The following is an 18,197-nucleotide window of genomic DNA, read 5'->3' as shown; positions in this document are numbered from 1 at the left end:
ATTACTTGATTTTAAAAGTAACTAAGTTAGATTACAAGTTACTTTATTAGTTACATTCAGCAGTTGCTGACAACACCCCTGCCGCCTCAACATAAAAATGACAACCGTTTTTTCCAACACTCACTTTATTGGAAGTGCATTTTTAACAGTAACATCAACAATATATCTCCTGACATTTTAAATTGAAATTAAAAAATACTTCCTTAAAAAAAAAAAACATGTTTTAATAAAAAATTAGTCTTTCTTGACTTCACTTCACAACATAAATACTCTCCCTGAGACGCAAGAAGAAAGCAAAAATATATATTTTTTACTAAGGAAAATGACAAAAATAGTAACTCACAGTGACTTGGATAAATTACTTTAATCTGATCCCTGGTTTGGAAACAGTAACACGTTAGATTACTCGTTACTGGAAAAAAGTAGTCAGATTAGAGTAACAGGTTACTTAGTATGTTACTGGCATCACTGGTAATAATATAATGAACCATCTTGGCATTTCTAATGTCTTTGGGCCAGATTTACAAACAGCTTGCTCCAGCGCAAACCCTCTTTTGCTGTTAAAAAACAACTGTCAGGATTTAATAAAGACACGCAGTGAAACATTAGCGCTGAAAAGCCGTGGAAAGGGTTAATTATTTTTGCGGCTGATCTGATTGCATATGCATTTGTATGACTTTCCATTTCAGACGCAGTGTTTATGGGAGGAGAGTATTTAAATGAATCACGTGAGGTGATTTACTAAGGTTTGCGCTTGTCAATTTACTGGTGTTTGCGGCATTATTTACCGCCCAAAAAAAGCATGTCTTAAACCAGATGCTAATTGTTAGATTGCGTTGGTCATTATGATCTGCTGCGTCTGTGTTCGTCAGTAGATCACACGCAGAACTGTCCACTCCATCGGCCCTTATGTGGGATTGAACTTTCACACTAATTTGCCCTGTTTAGTAAATCTGGCCCTTTAATTTTGGCCAAATATGCAACATTGCCTATACCTTTCATGAATTAGGCCATTCAAAATTTAAATTTTTCACCCAAGATGGCAGACAGAGTTGAGAAAAATGTAGTCACATATAACTGAAGTATCCCAAAAAAATGACTGTTGGTGAGCTATATGTTTTTATGCATTTAAATGCGCAGTGTTAGCTTAGCGACGTGCTAACATCAAACTCTATTGGAATGAACTGTGAGCCTCTTTTGAGTAATAAGGAAAGCTATTTAGTGTGGCGTACAGTTGCTGCCAGTCACTTATGAGGTGTCATTTCGGTTATGATGCTTCCTTTGAAAGCAGATACCTAGAAGGCAGCCACCGAACTAGTGTTTGAGCAAGCAGTCCAGCATTTAGCCAACGGTCTGTTCCTTCATGCTAAACACTCTCCGCGCTGCTATTAACAGCGACAGCTGAAGGATTCGTGCGGCGCTCATCGCTGCGGGCTCTTGGCCTCGGAGAAACACCATGCAGAGCTGTTTACGAGATTCTGGGACCAAGATCGCGCTGCTGCTTGAATTTCCATAAACTCTCCAAGCTATTCAGATGTGTGATTTAATACCCACTGTTTAGCCAGATGGCACTGGACATATTTCAATGCATAATTCACATTTTATTTGTATCAATAGAGAATAGGCTAATATACATTTGGTAGCAGCCAAGCAGTCGTTTTTCGACAGATTACATGGCAGGCTTCGCTCGACGCGCTATATTTTCATCTCATAGCAAAAGTAAACAAACAAATATTAAATAATGTGATTTGCTAAAGCCAGACAGTTTGAGACAGGGAAAGACTGGAGCTAGTTGTCACTCAGGAAAGTTGTGGTAAGAGTTGAACAAAGGTGATAAATGTTGGTTTTTCAAACACAAAACTCTCTTATTAGGCAAATTCCAGTATCGTAATATTTGTGTAATGCCATTTGGTTAACAATAAAATCACAATGACAGACAAGAGTCAACTATGATGAAGGGATAAGATCATTTCCATATTTGGGAATGTCAGATTGGGGAATGTTACATCATTTTTCAATAAGTTATCATGTTATGCTTTTAATTAATTACAGTTCCTGCTTAGCTAAACAATATTTTTTGCATATAATGTCCATTCTGATTCATTGTTTTGTTCCAAATAAAGCCTAAACTTTGCTGAAAAGTCATGAATACTGTTAAATCAGTAGTGACAACTTACCCCGTAGTGTTACAACATGTCCATGGAGGGGTTAAATGTCTACCTTTTTTTTTCTTTCTTGCGCAATAAAGTTTGAATTTTAAAATGTTGTTGACTTAAATATGTGACTATAAAGAATTTTTATTAAAAAAATTTAGTCCAGTCTATAGCCTGTTGTAGGAATGCCAGTGTAAATGTGTGCCAGGCATGGAAAAAAAATACTAAGTCCGAGCCTCCAGGATCATTGTGAATAACAGTCCTGATTCTATTTTGGTTGGGTGTGATTTACGTCCAGCTTCCTCTATGTGCTGTGTGAGGAAACAGATGCGCGGGATTGTGCTTTTCCTCAATTCCTGGGAGAGAGATTCTGGCCCGGACCGATTCAGGCTCCTGACTCTCTGCTCTCGTGAGAGAGGGTGGTAAACTCTACTTATATTGACTCTTTGGTTCCCTTCTCTGCAATTCTCCGTTTCCTTCTGGTTTCCACTTGCGTATGTCCGCGTGGGCCGCTCGGGCTTCCCCCCGATCAGCGCGGGACAGGGCAAGGTCAACAGCGCCCGCCCGCCCGCCGATGACGTCAGCAGTGAACGCTACATAGGGCACTACACACATATGGAATGAATAGGCAGCGAGTTCGAACACACCCGCCGGACACAGCGGCCCTTTGATCAGGGGGATGTAGGTCTGCGGGTCAAGCGGCGTTGTGATCACTCCAACAAATGCGTATCATCGACTGTGCTAATGAGCTGTGAGGAGACGTCTTCAGATCGTGCTCCAGCTCAAAGGCTGAAACTAGAAGGATGGTTAGGGGTCACTGACGCTTGATTTCATGATCCACAACAACAAGAAAATCTATGAAATGTGAATTTTGTTATACTTCTTATCACAAGTCAAAAGTATGCTACTATTTAAATGCTTCTCATTACATGATTGCTAGGCTTCTCTTGCTGTGCTATATTTTCATCTCACGTCAAGGCATAGCAAAAATATTGAATAACATGATTTGCTTTGAGATGGGCCTAGCTATGTCACACAACATGTTCTCATGAAATGCGTATAGCACGAATTGTAGGCTATTTATCGTGCGATTTATATGCCAACATGTGTTTTTTGGGTTTAGTGGTGTGGGTTACGTGCATATAACACGTTATTAAGTGCGATGCACATGAAAACTGTGTAACATATGCACGTAAAAACTACACACTAGCACAATAAATACAATTTGTGCTAAACATACGCATTTTCATGAGATCAGGCCGTGTCAGAAGTTGCAGGAAAGTTCACTCAAAAAAATAACTCATTGGACAAACTCAATTTAATCGAGGGCAGGTTTTCCATCCAATAAATATGTGTAGCCCCAACTCATAAAATGAGTGCAATTAATGCAATGAAATGTAATCGAGTTGGTACAACTCAATTTTATCAAATACAGTTGAAATTATATTTAGACACTTATAACATGACTTTTTTATACTTGTCAAACTTAAATTAAAAACTTTCATTGGAAAAGCAATTATAAGCAGTTTCATTCATCATCATCATACTGTACATATAATGAAAATATAAGAAAAGACTGTCACTCCAGAATTTAGCATAGATCAAAAACATTACAGAAAATCCCCTAATGTCCAACATAACTGAACATTAAACACTAACATTAACTAAACACATCTTTCCCTTTACTTGAAAAACACATAAAATAACACTTTAATTGACTTTCCTAATGGAGTCCCTTGCAAAGCATGCTGGGAACTACAGATCCACTGCCCAGTTAGTTATGTCAACACAAATATTTCATGTAGTTTTAACACAAATGAATTAAGTTAACTTTAGTTTTAAATATATTAGGTTGATTGAACACAATTAAATTAAGTTGTGACAAAATTAGATATGTTTAAGTAAAGTGAACTGAATTTAAATGTGTCATATCTGGGGCCTGAATACATTTTTTTGAGTGTTGTCACAATACCTATATTTGTAAGAGCTGAATGCAGATGATATACAAAAACTGCTGGGTTGTTTTAAGCCAAATTTGGGTCAAATTTGGACATATAAATTTAATAAAAAAAATTAACCCAACGGCTGGGTTTGTCCATATTTGACCCAAATTTGGGTTAAAACAACCTAGCATCTTTTTAGAGTGTTGGTTTCAACTCTTAGTTCAAAACTCTCATATAATGATTCAGATTCCAATATCTTAATATTTTATTGTAAATAGCATTTGGTTAACAATGAAAGACAATAAAATCGCAATTACATAATTCAGACAAAGAGTCAATGATGACGGAAAACTGAAGATTTCCAGAGGTTTAATTAATTAGGCCTACAGTTTCAGTTTTGCAAAACAACATTGTTGCATATAATATTGTCCATTCTGATGATTGTTTTGTTTAATAACCTCTTCATTTAGCATAAACTTAGCTGAAAAGCCATTAAAAAAGTTAATTAATTTAAATGTTGTGGAAGATGACGTTTAGGGCCTATTACTAAACCTGTAAAAGGTATTCTTCTCAAATCAGGTAAGAAAGATTAGGCTGTTACTAGTTTATTATTATCAAATATTCATTATTTTGCATTTAAGGTGCACTGGCACTTATAAGGCTAATTAATGTCTTTGTTTTCTTATTTGTCAATGACAAATCCAGTATAAAGTTCAGTTTTCGTGGATAAGAGCGCCATCTACAGGAGGATTTCAAAACAACACACTGCGGATTCAATGATGTGTGTGAGCTCATTAAATCACTATGGTTGTTATCAGTAATCCATATGCAATATGATCTTAGATTCTTTTTAGTCACTTATTCTTCATGTTGCAATAAATGCATGCTACTTTTAACATGATTTGTAATTCATTATTTTAGAAAATGTTGAAAAACCTTACAAGCACCAGAGGTCTTGCTAGTTATTCACCTCATTTATATGCCTTGCTTACTAAACCTACCTTTGCAATACAAAGTCATGCCATTTGACGGGACTATAAAGAAAATATGAAAAGATAAACTTATGTTTAGAGTGGGTTTTCCAAATCACACGTTGCATTTATTGAGTTTATAGCTACAGTTGTTTTAAAAACATCTGCATGTGTAGTACATATCCATGCAGATACTTTTTCATAGATTTTCAAAATATGGAATGGTCCATTTAACCATATTATTCCATTTCTTTGGTAAACATAATCATATGCAGACAGTGCTTTTATAATGAGTTCTTCAGAACTGCAGCAATGAAGGGAAAGTATGTTTGTGAACATGTTTAGGAACATAAGCACCTATTGTTTTTGAATCATGGTTGCACATTATGCTCAATCAAGGGCTGCGTCCAAAACCTGGAAAATGCTGCCTTCGGAGGGCACGTTTCAAGGTCGGAAGGCATCAAGGCACGTCCAAATCCAATGTTAGCTTCACTTCCTGTCTCCTGAGAGACCTTCATCTGATTGATTTTTGAAGGCAGCATATATGTATCCTTCACTGCCTTTGATATCCCACAATCCTGCGTTCCATTCTGTGACAGTTGAGCTGGGAAAAAAGAAAGATGGCGTCTGAAAGTTGTGTTTGCTGGTCACTTTATGTGTAAATGTACGTTTTTGTACCAACATTTTCCACTTCTGATGTCATTTCTAGCAAGAAATTACTAATGTAGTAATTAAAGGGTTAGTTCACCCAGAAATGAAAATTCTGTCATTAATTACTTACCCGCATCTTCAGAACACAAATGAAGATATTTTAGTGTAAATCTGGTGCTCTGAAAGGCCTCCATTGGCACAATGGCACGGTTCACTCTCAAGACTCTTAAAAGGTACTAAAGACGTCGTTACAAAGTCCATCTCACTACAGTGGTTCTACAATAACTTTATGAATCGGCGAGAATAGTTTTTGTGCACAAAAAAACCCCTAAATAACGACTTACATAGTGATGACGATTTCAAAACACAGCCTCATGAAGCTTCAAAGCGTTATGAATCAGTGAGTCGAATCATGATTCGGATCGCGTGTCAAACTGCTGAAATTTGGCGATTCAAACTGCTGATTCGACTCACTGATTCATAACGCTTCAAAGCTTCATGAGGCCGTGTTTTGAAATCGTCATCACTATATAAGTCGTTATTTAGGGTTTTTTTGCGCACAAAAACTATTCTCGTCACTCCATAAAGTTATTGTAGAACCACTGTAGTGAGATGGACTTTGTAACGACGTCTTTAGTACCTTTTAAGGGTCTTGAGAGTGAACCGTGCCATTGTGCCAATGGAGGCCTTTCAGAGCATCAGATTTACACTAAAATATCTTCATTTGTGTCTGAAGATGAACGCAGGTCTGACGGGTGTCGAACGACATGAGGGGAAGTAATTAATGACAGAATTTTTTCATTTTTGGGTGAACTAACCCTTTAAATATTTGTTTAGTTCTCACCAAAGCTAGCTCTCTCTATTTTGCTGTAGATCATAAACGGTTACACTGACTCAGAAGTCTGTCTGAAATTAGTTTTGTGAGGTGCCTTCAAGCACAAACGCTGCCTTACAAGTCATTGTCTGATAAGGCAGCGAGGCAACGAGCCACTGCCATAGGTTTTTGGATGCAGCCAAGAGCAAATGCACAGATTGTCTGTGTAAAATGACTGACGATCAGATGAGCTCGGCCTACAGCTCCACCTGCTGGACATAATGAGAGTCTATCTGATTTAGGCTGGACTCTTCATTTATGCACTATAATAGCTGTGCAAGTGATCAGAGCATGACAATATTGGCTAATTGTTGATTCAGAGATGACTGCAGGGTTTTAATGCTTACACAAGAAGACCCAGGCCAGGCTTCTAACTGATGCTGGTTATAGATGTAGGATTTTTTTAATCTACAAAATGAATGTCAACCTTTTTCTCTTTAACATACACTCTCAAAAAAAAAAAAAGAGTACAAAATGTTACCTTTTACGGTACAAGTGGCCTTCACTGGGGTGGTACCCTCAAGGGTACATTTTTGTACCTCTAAGTCAGGCGTAGGCAAGTTTCGGTCCTAGAGAGCTGATGTCCTGCAGAGTTTAGCTCCAACCCTAAGCCACCATAAAACTCATGGCTCCCAGCATGCATTGCAGCAAGTATGTCACCATTGTTGAGATTCATATGCTGATTTGATATCTGTGTGCGTCTAAACTTTTTTCACCTTCTAATGTATTTAAAAATCAGAATCCAGAATGTCTGACCTGTGGCATTCAAATATTGTTGATGAATATTATTTAGTAATGTTTTTAGTCAGTGATGAGTTTAGTCAAACATTTTTCTTCATTATAATTTTTGTTTATGGCTTCTTTTTATTTTGAACAGATTATGTGTTTGGTTATCACTCTATCAAAAACCACAAAAAACATAAAAAGCCAAGAGTCAAACGGTCCAACTAAAGAAAACACTGATCGCCATAATGGTGACCAATCATTTTCAATAAAACATCAACATCTAAACCTCTGTTAATGCTCAATAAAAGCTTCTATAGACGTCTTTCAGGGTTGGAGCCAAACTCTGCAGGACTGCGACTCTCTAGGACCGAACTTGTCTACCCCTGCTCTAAGTAGAGGAACACTATGGTATAATTGTACCAATTGTGTACCTTTAAAGGTACAGTTATACGTTTTGTTCAACAAGGAACAAAATTGTACCTCTACAGTACCTTTTTTTCTGAGAGTGTGCATTACTGTTGCTGTAAGATTTTTTATGTTTTTGAAAGAAGTCTCCTCTGCTCACCCAGACTGCATTTATTTGATTTATTGCAATTTAAAATAGCTGTTTCTATGTCTTCATAGTCAAGTCTTCAGTCTTCAGTGTCACATGATCCTTCAGAAATCATTCTAATATGATGATTTGAACCATTGTTGAAAATATTATTGCGGATATTATCACGATTCCTAGGTGAACAAATCACTGAAAAGAACAGATTGATTTAATTTATTCTTGCTGAAAAACAAAGAAAGCTATTCAAATCTCCTGTAACTTTTGCTATTTTTATTGTATGCAACTGGAGAATGACTGGACTAATGTATTTGCTGAGAATCAGCTATTTTTACACAAAGCACCTCACTTTTTCCTCTAAAACAGGTTGTGATAATGTAACCAGCTGAGATAAAAAAAAAAGTGAAGATGTTAAAGGGGTTTTCAGGTCCATCAGAGACGCATCCTCCTCCCTGGAAAAAGAGTCCGGAGATTTATTTAGAAGACTTGCTGAGCGCAGCTGCTGCCACACAGAGCCGGCGTTACATAATTCATTTACTTTTAAGAGGATATAAAACTTTGGTTAATTATTGCCTTAAGTGCTGTCCTAAAGAAGATCGCGTCTGAGCCGTGAGTGACGTCATGAGACGACAGGTCAGGCCTGTCATAATTCAATTTTGGGCTGCATCAGTATTTTTATATCTCTTCATTTAATGATTTTTTTTAGCTAGTTGTGTTCAGATGGCAAAATACACCTGCAGGACGTTGTTTTATTGTGATTATTTCAGCATAAATGTTATGAAAAGTGAATCGCTGCAACTGTGAAATGACTTGTTAAAGGCCCTCTCTCAGTTTTACAGGGGTCCTCGTTCAGGCAATTATTTCACCAGTTAGAAAATACGTTCAGTCAGCAGCTCAGGGCCTTTGGGACCCCAAGCATGTGATGAGGTTATGAAGCAGTCAGCCTTATGATGGTGTGTGTGTGCGTGCGTGTGTGTGTGTGCGTGCGTGGGATTTGATGCATCCATTGTCAGGCGACTGTCAGCTCTAAACTCTAACAGAAAGGTGTATGATCAACAGCTGAGTGGTAGATCTGACAAAGTGTGCCAGCAAGAAGTCACACTCAAGACATCAATCATACTACATCTGCACAGCTCAGATACTGAACAACACACGAGCAGCCCACAGACAGTCACCGGCGCTACAGTGTGTGTGGAGATCTCAAAAGACCCAATGGATCAACGTCACCACACACTCAGGAATGAAACGAGAGGCAAAACAACATAACAGCAAAAGAACAACATAATAAAGTGCCAGAGGGTCACATTATATCTGTTTTGGCTGTATTTGAAAAAGTTCTTGATGTTTCATTAGGCCTTTGGGTTCGTCAGAACATAGTTGTTTATTGACGGGATTAAAGTCACTGTGAAATCTAAATTGACTGTTTAAATGGAATATTGCAGTGTATATTATAAATGATTTAATTAATGTGCCTCGTAATATTGAATCAGAATATCTTCCCCTCCCTCTTGCAGTCTCTCTTCTCTGATGACGAGGGCGGGGCAACATGAGATCCACCAATAGCAAACCAATTCCCCACAGACAAAATCAAGCCCCGCCCTACATTTGTTCTTGTTTGCGACTTTCACTCGGATATGTCACAATAAGGAAAAAAACGATGAGCGTAACTTCCATTAAGTGGTTATTCATCTTATAGCTACATGAAACTGTAGCCTATTGTTTGCCTTTCATTTATGTTCAGATTATTCTCGCATTATTAAAAATAATTAATTATATGAATATACAAAAATATTATGAAATGACTGCTTGCTGAAGCATTTTGTGTATTTCCACATGACGTTGCTTCCACCAGGTCTTATAATTACTATTTCACACGGACACAAACAGTCACTGTGTCCGAATATGCCTACTATAGTATAGTATGTGAAAAACAGTATGTGAGTAGAGTATTAGCCCATGTCCGAATGCATAGTATTCATAAACCAGTGAAAAGCACCTGATGATCTACTTCTTCTGGTGAGATTCTGAAGTCCGAATACAATGGGCATTCCTTTCATTTAAATGGCATGAGACTTTGTGAATCTATTGGTATACTTCATACTTCAATGCAATAAAATTGCTAAAAAAAAAAATTATATTAATTATATAATAAACCCAAAAGCAAAACACGTGAAAAGAACTATAAAAGGGAGTGGAAATGGCAATTGAGTGCTCCTCTGCTTCCATCTACTGGTTATAGTGGTCATTTCATGTCATTTTCATGATAAAAGTGTGTTTGTTTTCCAGCAGGTGAAAGAAATCCTCCACTAAAGCATGGCACATTTTCCATCTTCTTTCTAAATGTAAATTAATTTTACTGCACAAATGTAGAGTTAAAAAATAATAGTGTATTACCCACATATTGTCAATCTAGAGACCATTACAGTAATATAACGTTTGTCTATATTCTTAATGAATATTAATGAATATTAGCTGGTTATTTAAAATTATTAGAAATGAATTCAGTGTTCAGGGATTGGCTTGATAGGTAGTGTAGAACCAACTGTATTGTTAATGCATAAAATAAGCATTTTTGTCAGTCTTCTATGCATAGGTTTCTGTACTTCTGAATGGGCTGAGGCTGGGATTTAGTGGGTTTGAAAAGTGAAAGTATTTTATGAACGTATACTATATGTGGAGAGCATTCACTCAGTATCGTTATCTCATTTTTGACTGAAGTGGCTTTTAGAGGCTTTTGCATCTGCACTCTTCAAATATTCATATATCGCCCCTGTCGGATGCATTATCCTTTTACGAATCTAAAAATTATGTTAATTTCAACCCAATATCAAGGGAAAACATGACTTTTTTATGAAAATGTATGATTTCTTTTTAGGGGGGAAAAAATCTAAGCGTGAAGGTCCACCCTTAATCATAACTGTCAGTGGGACATAAGTAGATTGTACAAAAAAAAACACAAATGAGATTGTACAAATTTATACAAATTAGCCACTTTTTTCTTTAGCCACTTTTTGTCTTTTTTTTCTTTTTCTTCAGATTTCAGATTTGCCAAGAGATTATGTTGGTATTACCAATGGTGTGAATTGAAATGTTAGCATATAAAGCTTACTATTTAAAAAAAAAAAAAAGGCATGTGAAACAGTACACAGTATGCTATGACAATGTTTCAAACTGTAGCTACACTTTTGTCACATGATCTCATCATGTTTATGCTGTAAACATGGGAACGCCTAATTTGACGTTCCCTGTCAGAAGTGACCTGTAAAGTGTAGCTGTTATCACCAAGATCATCACTATAAGATCAATAAAGCCTATGATCAATCATATCCAAAAAATAAACAGCTACAGAACCTGTGCTAATTGAAAGAGAACAAAAGATTGATTATTTGGTAATAACATAACAAGAGATTTAGCCGAATCCTTGCAGTCGTATTCGATTTATTTTTATTTTTATAAACATAGGCCGAAACAATGTCCATAATAGACCTATATCATAGGTTATAAAAACAATATAAATAATAGGCCTTGATTGGAAACAGTCTTGACTGCTGTTGCCTTCTGATAAACCGTGTGTCCACGTACTGACCTCTGAGAGAGAAGTCTAGAGCTCTTGCTTTATGTGTTCACAACTGGATACAGCTGTTAAAACAGTGTTATTGCTGGAGAACAGGAGACCTGAGCTGCATTTCTCTCGGCTTGAGTGACGCTGACACTTTTATAGCACTGAATGGACTGTTTACAATCAGAATAAATCAGATTATCACCCACAGACATTAGATAAAACGATCCGCGAGACTCATTAAAGGTCACAGTGTTCGGCAGAACATAATGTCACCCTGTCCAAGAGCTTTTAGCTGTTTAATTAAGAAACAAATGAGCTGGAACTAACATGCGTTTACCAGTCCAGCATGTTGCAAAGAGAGATAAAGAGAGAGAAAACCTTCCTCTTCCGTCTCTTCTTTTAACTATAACAAAATATGCGTCTCTAATAAATCTGAATCAGACATTTGCCAATAAATAAAAGTGCTCTAATATTGAAAGTGAGAGTGGCTGTTTTATTATGCTAGTATTTCATCTGTCACATTGTGGTAATGATGACACACATTATAACCATCTCATAAAACTGCTATAAATCATCATACACCCCTGCATTCACTCTTCTGCCAGAGAGCTTTTTGCCAAGGCCATTTACGTCGATTTATTCAACTATTACAAGTAGGATGCTGCGTACATGTTAAATGACTTTTGTCATATTCGTTCAAACATGACGACGTGATTCGAAGCTCATGGATGGCCAGCAGGTGGCGCACTGTACCCTGTTTTCATGGCCTTTTTTATGATCAAACTCGTGTGTAAAACCAGTCTGACTGCATCTTTTCCGTGTTCTGTCAGCACAGGTCTCGTGAATTAGTCTCCACACAAACTGATTCTGTGATTGGTGGATCATGTCAGTGAAACTGCGTGATGAGGTGGTTAGTTGCATATGAATGTACTTCCCTAACTTCACTTTCTAAGTATATTACGTAAGTAATTACTTTCTAAGTAAGTAATTGTAGCATCATATTATGTAGATACCGATTGTCGAATGTCCTCATGAACACAATGGAAGAATATGTACAGACATTGCTTTCTAGAGAAAGTCTCTATATCAAATATCAAATAAGTGGCATTTCTCTTAAAGGGATAGTTCACCCAAAATGAAAATTGTCATCATTTACTAGCACCCATGTCATTCCAAACCCGTAAGACTTTCTTTTTTTTAGGCTTTTATTCACATATAAACATTGATCAGCAAACATAAATAGAAGCTTAAGTGAACCTGCTTGACGCATGAGAACAAAGCTCATTGGTTCTTGAGGAAGCTCAAACGTGCTGCGTAACACGAGAATGAACCTCATTGGCTCTTGAGGAAGCTCAAACGTGCTGCGTAACACGAGAATGAACCTCATTGGCTCTTGAGGAAGCTCAAACGTGTGGCGTAACACAAGAATGAACCTCATTGGCTCCTGAGGAAGCTCAAACGTGATGCGTAACACAAGAATGAACCTCATTGGCTCCTGAGGAAGCTTAAACGTGCTGCTTAACACGAGAATGAACCTCATTGGCTCTTGCGGAAGCTCAAACGTGATGCGTAACACAAGAATGAACCTCATTGGTTCTTGAGGAAGCTTAAACGTGTTGCGTAACACGAGAATGAACCTCATTGGTTCTTGAGGAAGCTTAAACGTGCTGCGTAACACGAGAATGAACCTCATTGGCTCTTGAGGAACCTCAAACGTGATGCGTAACACAAGAATGAACCTCATTGGTTCTTGAGGAAGCTTAAACGTGTTGCGTAACACGAGAATGAACCTCATTGGCTCTTGAGGAAGCTCAAACGTGCTGCGTAACACGAGAATGAACCTCATTGGCTCTTGAGGAACCTCAAACGTGCTGCGTAACACGAGAATGAACCTCATTGGTTCTTGAGGGACCTCAAACGTGCTGCGTAACACAAGAATGAACCTCATTGGTTCTTGAGGAAGCTCAAACGTGATGCGTAACACAAGAATGAACCTCATTGGCTCTTGCGGAAGCTCTAACGTGCTGCGTTACACGAGAATGAACCTCATTGGCTCTTGCGGAAGCTCTAACGTGCTGCGTAACACGAGAATGAACCTCATTGGCTCTTGAGGAAGCTCAAACGTGTGGCGTAACGCCAGAATGAACCTCATTGGCTCTTGAGGAAGCTCAAACGTGATGCGTAACACAAGAAAGAACCTCATTGGCTCTTGCGGAAGCTCAAACGTGCTGCGTAACACGATAATGAACCTCATTGGTTCTTGAGGAAGCTCAAACGTGATGCGTAACACAAGAATGAACCTCATTGGCTCTTGCGGAAGCTCAAACGTGCTGCGTAACACGAGAATGAACCTCATTGGTTCTTGAGGAAGCTCAAACGTGCTGCGTAACACGATAATGAACCTCATTGGCTCTTGCGGAAGCTCAAACGTGCTGTGTAACACAAAAATGAACCTCATTGGCTCTTGCGGAAGCTCAAACGTGCTGCGTAACACCAGAATGAACCTCATTGGTTCTTGAGGAAGCTCAAACGTGCTGCGTAACACAAGAATGAACCTCATTGGCTCTTGCGGAAGCTCAAACGTGCTGCGTAATCCCAGAATGAACCTCATTGGCTCTTGCGGAAGCTCAAACGTGCTCCATAACACGAGAATGAACCTCATTGGCTCTTGCGGAAGCTCAAACGTGCTCCATAACACGAGAATGAACCTCATTGGTTCTTGAGGAAGATCAAACGTGCTGCGTAACACAAGAATGAACCTCATTGGCTCTTGAGGAAGATCAAACGTGCTCCGTAACACGAGAATGAACCTCATTGGTTCTTGAGGAAGATCAAACGTGATGCGTAACACAAGAATGAACCTCATTGGTTCTTGAGGAAGCTCAAACGTGCTGCGTAACACGAGAATGAACCTCATTGGTTCTTGAGGAAGCTCAAACGTGCTCCATAACACGAGAATGAACCTCATTGGTTCTTGAGGAAGATCAAACGTGCTGCGTAACACAAGAATGAACCTCATTGGCTCTTGAGGAAGATCAAACGTGCTCCGTAACACGAGAATGAACCTCATTGGTTCTTGAGGAAGATCAAACGTGATGCGTAACACAAGAATGAACCTCATTGGTTCTTGAGGAAGCTCAAACGTGCTGCGTAACACAAGAATGAACCTCATTGGTTCTTGAGGAAGCTCAAACGTGCTGCGTAACACGAGAATGAACCTCATTGGTTCTTGAGGAAGCTCAAACGTGATGCGTAACACAAGAATGAACCTCATTGGTTCTTGCAGAAGCGATTCTGATGCCGATTCATATGAATACGTTTTACAATCTCTTTAAAGCAGCACTAGGTAGTTTTTGCTCTCGGGGTCCCCCTACAGTTGGGAAACAGTATTGTCCTCTACTACTGTCGTAAACTGTCATTCTACATCAGTGGATGCATTGCACGTCCTTTTGTTGACATGACAACCATGATAGCCCTGAACACTGCGGGAGGAGTTCACCTGTCTATGGAGTTCACATGCAGGTGTTCTGCTTGCGTCGCGTGTGAAATGTCTTCATCCCAGGTACAGTGGCATATGTTCAGCATGTCATACGATTATAATTTCATGGGTTTTATTTTTTTCAAACGCCAAATGATCGCGATGCTCACGTTTACAAGCCAGCGTCATTATAGTAGCCTAGTCTATTGTTTCCAGTTTTACAGAATCTATATGATACTTCAATTCAATGTTTGAGTGGTAGGTAATAACCATATATCGTCAATATTATAATATCAAGCTACCATAGATGAATCTGCAAATGTGAAAAATCAATTTGCATTATAGCTTGAGGCAAGACAAATAAACCAATATCACAGACATGTTAGGTATCCTAAAATATGATTTTGTACGTCTTATCATATGTATTTCCTTGCAAGAATGTAGCCCCTCCTCCTCCAGCTCACGCCCGCGAGCAAACGCCGGCCCAATGTTGATCCTCGTCCTGCCTTTAATCCGATCACTTTCTCGTTTACTCTTTTTGCTTTCCTCCGACAAAACCTTTGCTTTCTTATTTTTCTGTGCTGCTTCGGCCATGACTATAACATTCGGCAAACAAATAATAGTTTGGCTCGCACGTCCGAATTTAAGGAAGTGGGGGTGGTGGTGGAAGTGACGTATATGCCATAAAGCAGTCGAATTTTGTAGTTCTTTTTTTCTCGGGTTACTACCCGAAACCCGAAGTTTAAAAGTACGATTAAAAATGATACAGACCCCGTCAGGCTATGGCAGACGTGTCATTCAACCTATTGTAAGTCGATGTATCATCACAAGAGGTTTCAAAATATATTATAAAGGTTGAAAAGTTACCTAGTGCTGCTTTAAGAATTTTTGATGGGTCAAAACTGTCAATGGAGGGACAGAAAACTCTCAGATTTCATGAAAAAAAACTTAAATTGTGTTCAGAAGATGAACGAAAGTCTTGAAGGTGAGGAATTAATGACAGAAAAGACATTTCTGTGTGAACTAACCCTTTAAAGAAAGCTATTGCAGGCACATCCTTTCACAAGATTAAGTTTGTTTTAGTTTTAAAACTTAGATACAACATGGAACCAATGAGTATTGTGTCACGTTGTGTTAGTGTGTTTAGACCAGTTGGAAAGTGAAATGAAATGATGAGTGAGAGTTGGGTTTATAGGGAATTCTTTGTTGTTCAGTTTTCTAACTGTATTTACAGTCATTTCTAACCCAATGTCTATGAGTCACAGTGTTGGTACACAAACACATTCACACAAGGACACTGGACCTGTTTACAGTCACAACTGCAATTTTGCAGGCGTTTAGGTTGCGTCATCTCAATTATTGGTCAGTTATGTTGTCATCAACAAAACATACAGTGTCCAGACAGAAGTTGAGATCAATTGTATACAGTGCCATTGTGTTAATACTACTAGTTTAATTATTTATTTATTTATTTTATTCGTACGTGATGCATTTGTACAAACACATGTTCAACTGATCACATTCCAAATATTCCAAAAATCCGGAACAGGACAGAACCGAACAGGATCACATTTAACCTACAGACATAAACGGTAAATGTCCCTGAAATCTGACTGGTTGATTGGAATGTTGTTCCAGGAACATGTTGTACTAAGTGAAATCACGTTCACTGATTATGTCCAATGAATGTAAACGGAAATACAATTCACAATGATGTGTTCCGTAAGGTGCGTTAGTAATCAGTCTATCAACTGCATGAGTACACATCTAATTGTTCTAGAACATGCTTATGCATTCCTATACACTACATCACCACAGTCAGATAACGGTAAAATAGTGGTTTCAACAAGATATTTCTTGACTGACGTAGTAAATGGAGATCTAGTTCGATATAAGAAACTATGGGCTCTTTCACACCTAGCTTGTTTCGTCCAGATTTTCGGACTTTTCAGTTTGGTCCGAATCAAAATTGTATGGTCAGTCAAAGTTAAAGAGCTAAGTCAAATTCCAAAATATTTATAAGAAGATACCGCTTCAAGATTTTACCAAGTACAGAGCACAACAAGCACAGCTGATCCAACGTTTTGTGTATCGTCACCTTCACCTTTTATCTCAAACAGCAGGTGAGTTTTCAACAATGTTAAAATTACAGTGCCCTCCTCTAATATTTGGCACCCTTGGTAAATATGAGCAAAGGCGGCTGTGAAAATAATCTAATTATGAAATAAATATTTTTCTCCAATGCATGTTGGAGGTTGCATGTTTTCTCCAAGCATGTTGGCCAATTATTGGCACCCCTAGTAAAATACCTCTGTATAGCTATATACAGAGTAATCCCATATATAGTATATTCCCATTCATATTTACCATTTTTTTTGCGCACAATATATAATAGCGTATTTCATAATATAATATCACATTTGGGATAATATGAGTATACAGGTCAACAAAATATATAACATTATTATAGTGTTTTTTAATATTTTTTATCCTAAAATCTTACACATTGTGCCTTTAAATGGCATTTGGCCTCAAATAGTTGTATGTAGAAGGTTAACTGACTAACTGTTTCAAGAAATATAGGGCTTTGAGTTATTGTAGTTCAAAACATTAAATATAGTCAAAATTCCTCATAAACTTGTCTTGATTCTAAGGCCAAGTGCACACTTGCTTCTTGCCCTTGAAAAATCAGTGGTTATGTACTTATTTACTTACTTATTTTAGGAATAAACACTGCTAGCAAACACCTGCCCGCCAGTGGACGTTAGCACTAAATCACCTCAGCTAAGTCAGCTAACCCTTCAAATATAAGATTTTTTTTTTTTAATTAACGCTGTAATTTTTCCATCATCAAACAAAACTGAAAGAATACAGCCTACTTCTTTTAACAGAAAAAGTGGTAATGCTGTAGCCTATTATAGGCTAATAAAAATTAGCAATGAAAACATAACTGCTAATATTAATATAGCCTACATTAAATTATATTAAGTATATTTATAAGTATATTATAAGTGCCAACATCTGGCAACAGTTTAGTGGAAGTGTGTGTATCATATATTATGTCAATTATTAGTAAAATCAGTGTAGCCATGACATATTATCTTCATTATATAATGCATTATATAATGATTATATAAATTATATAATGAACGAGTGCATTATAAATCCCTCTTCCAAACCGTGTTTTTGTCTTATCCTGAATCACGGTACGCCTAAAATAAGTGTTTATATTGGGTCTATTTTTGTCTGAGCGGGAAGAGAATCGCCGCGGAGTAACGAAGTCCCTGAG

Source organism: Gobio gobio, assembly GCF_949357685.1.
Source record: "Gobio gobio genome assembly, chromosome: 7".
Classification (NCBI taxonomy): Eukaryota; Metazoa; Chordata; class Actinopteri; order Cypriniformes; family Gobionidae; genus Gobio; species Gobio gobio.
Note: the sequence above shows the minus strand (reverse complement) of the source record.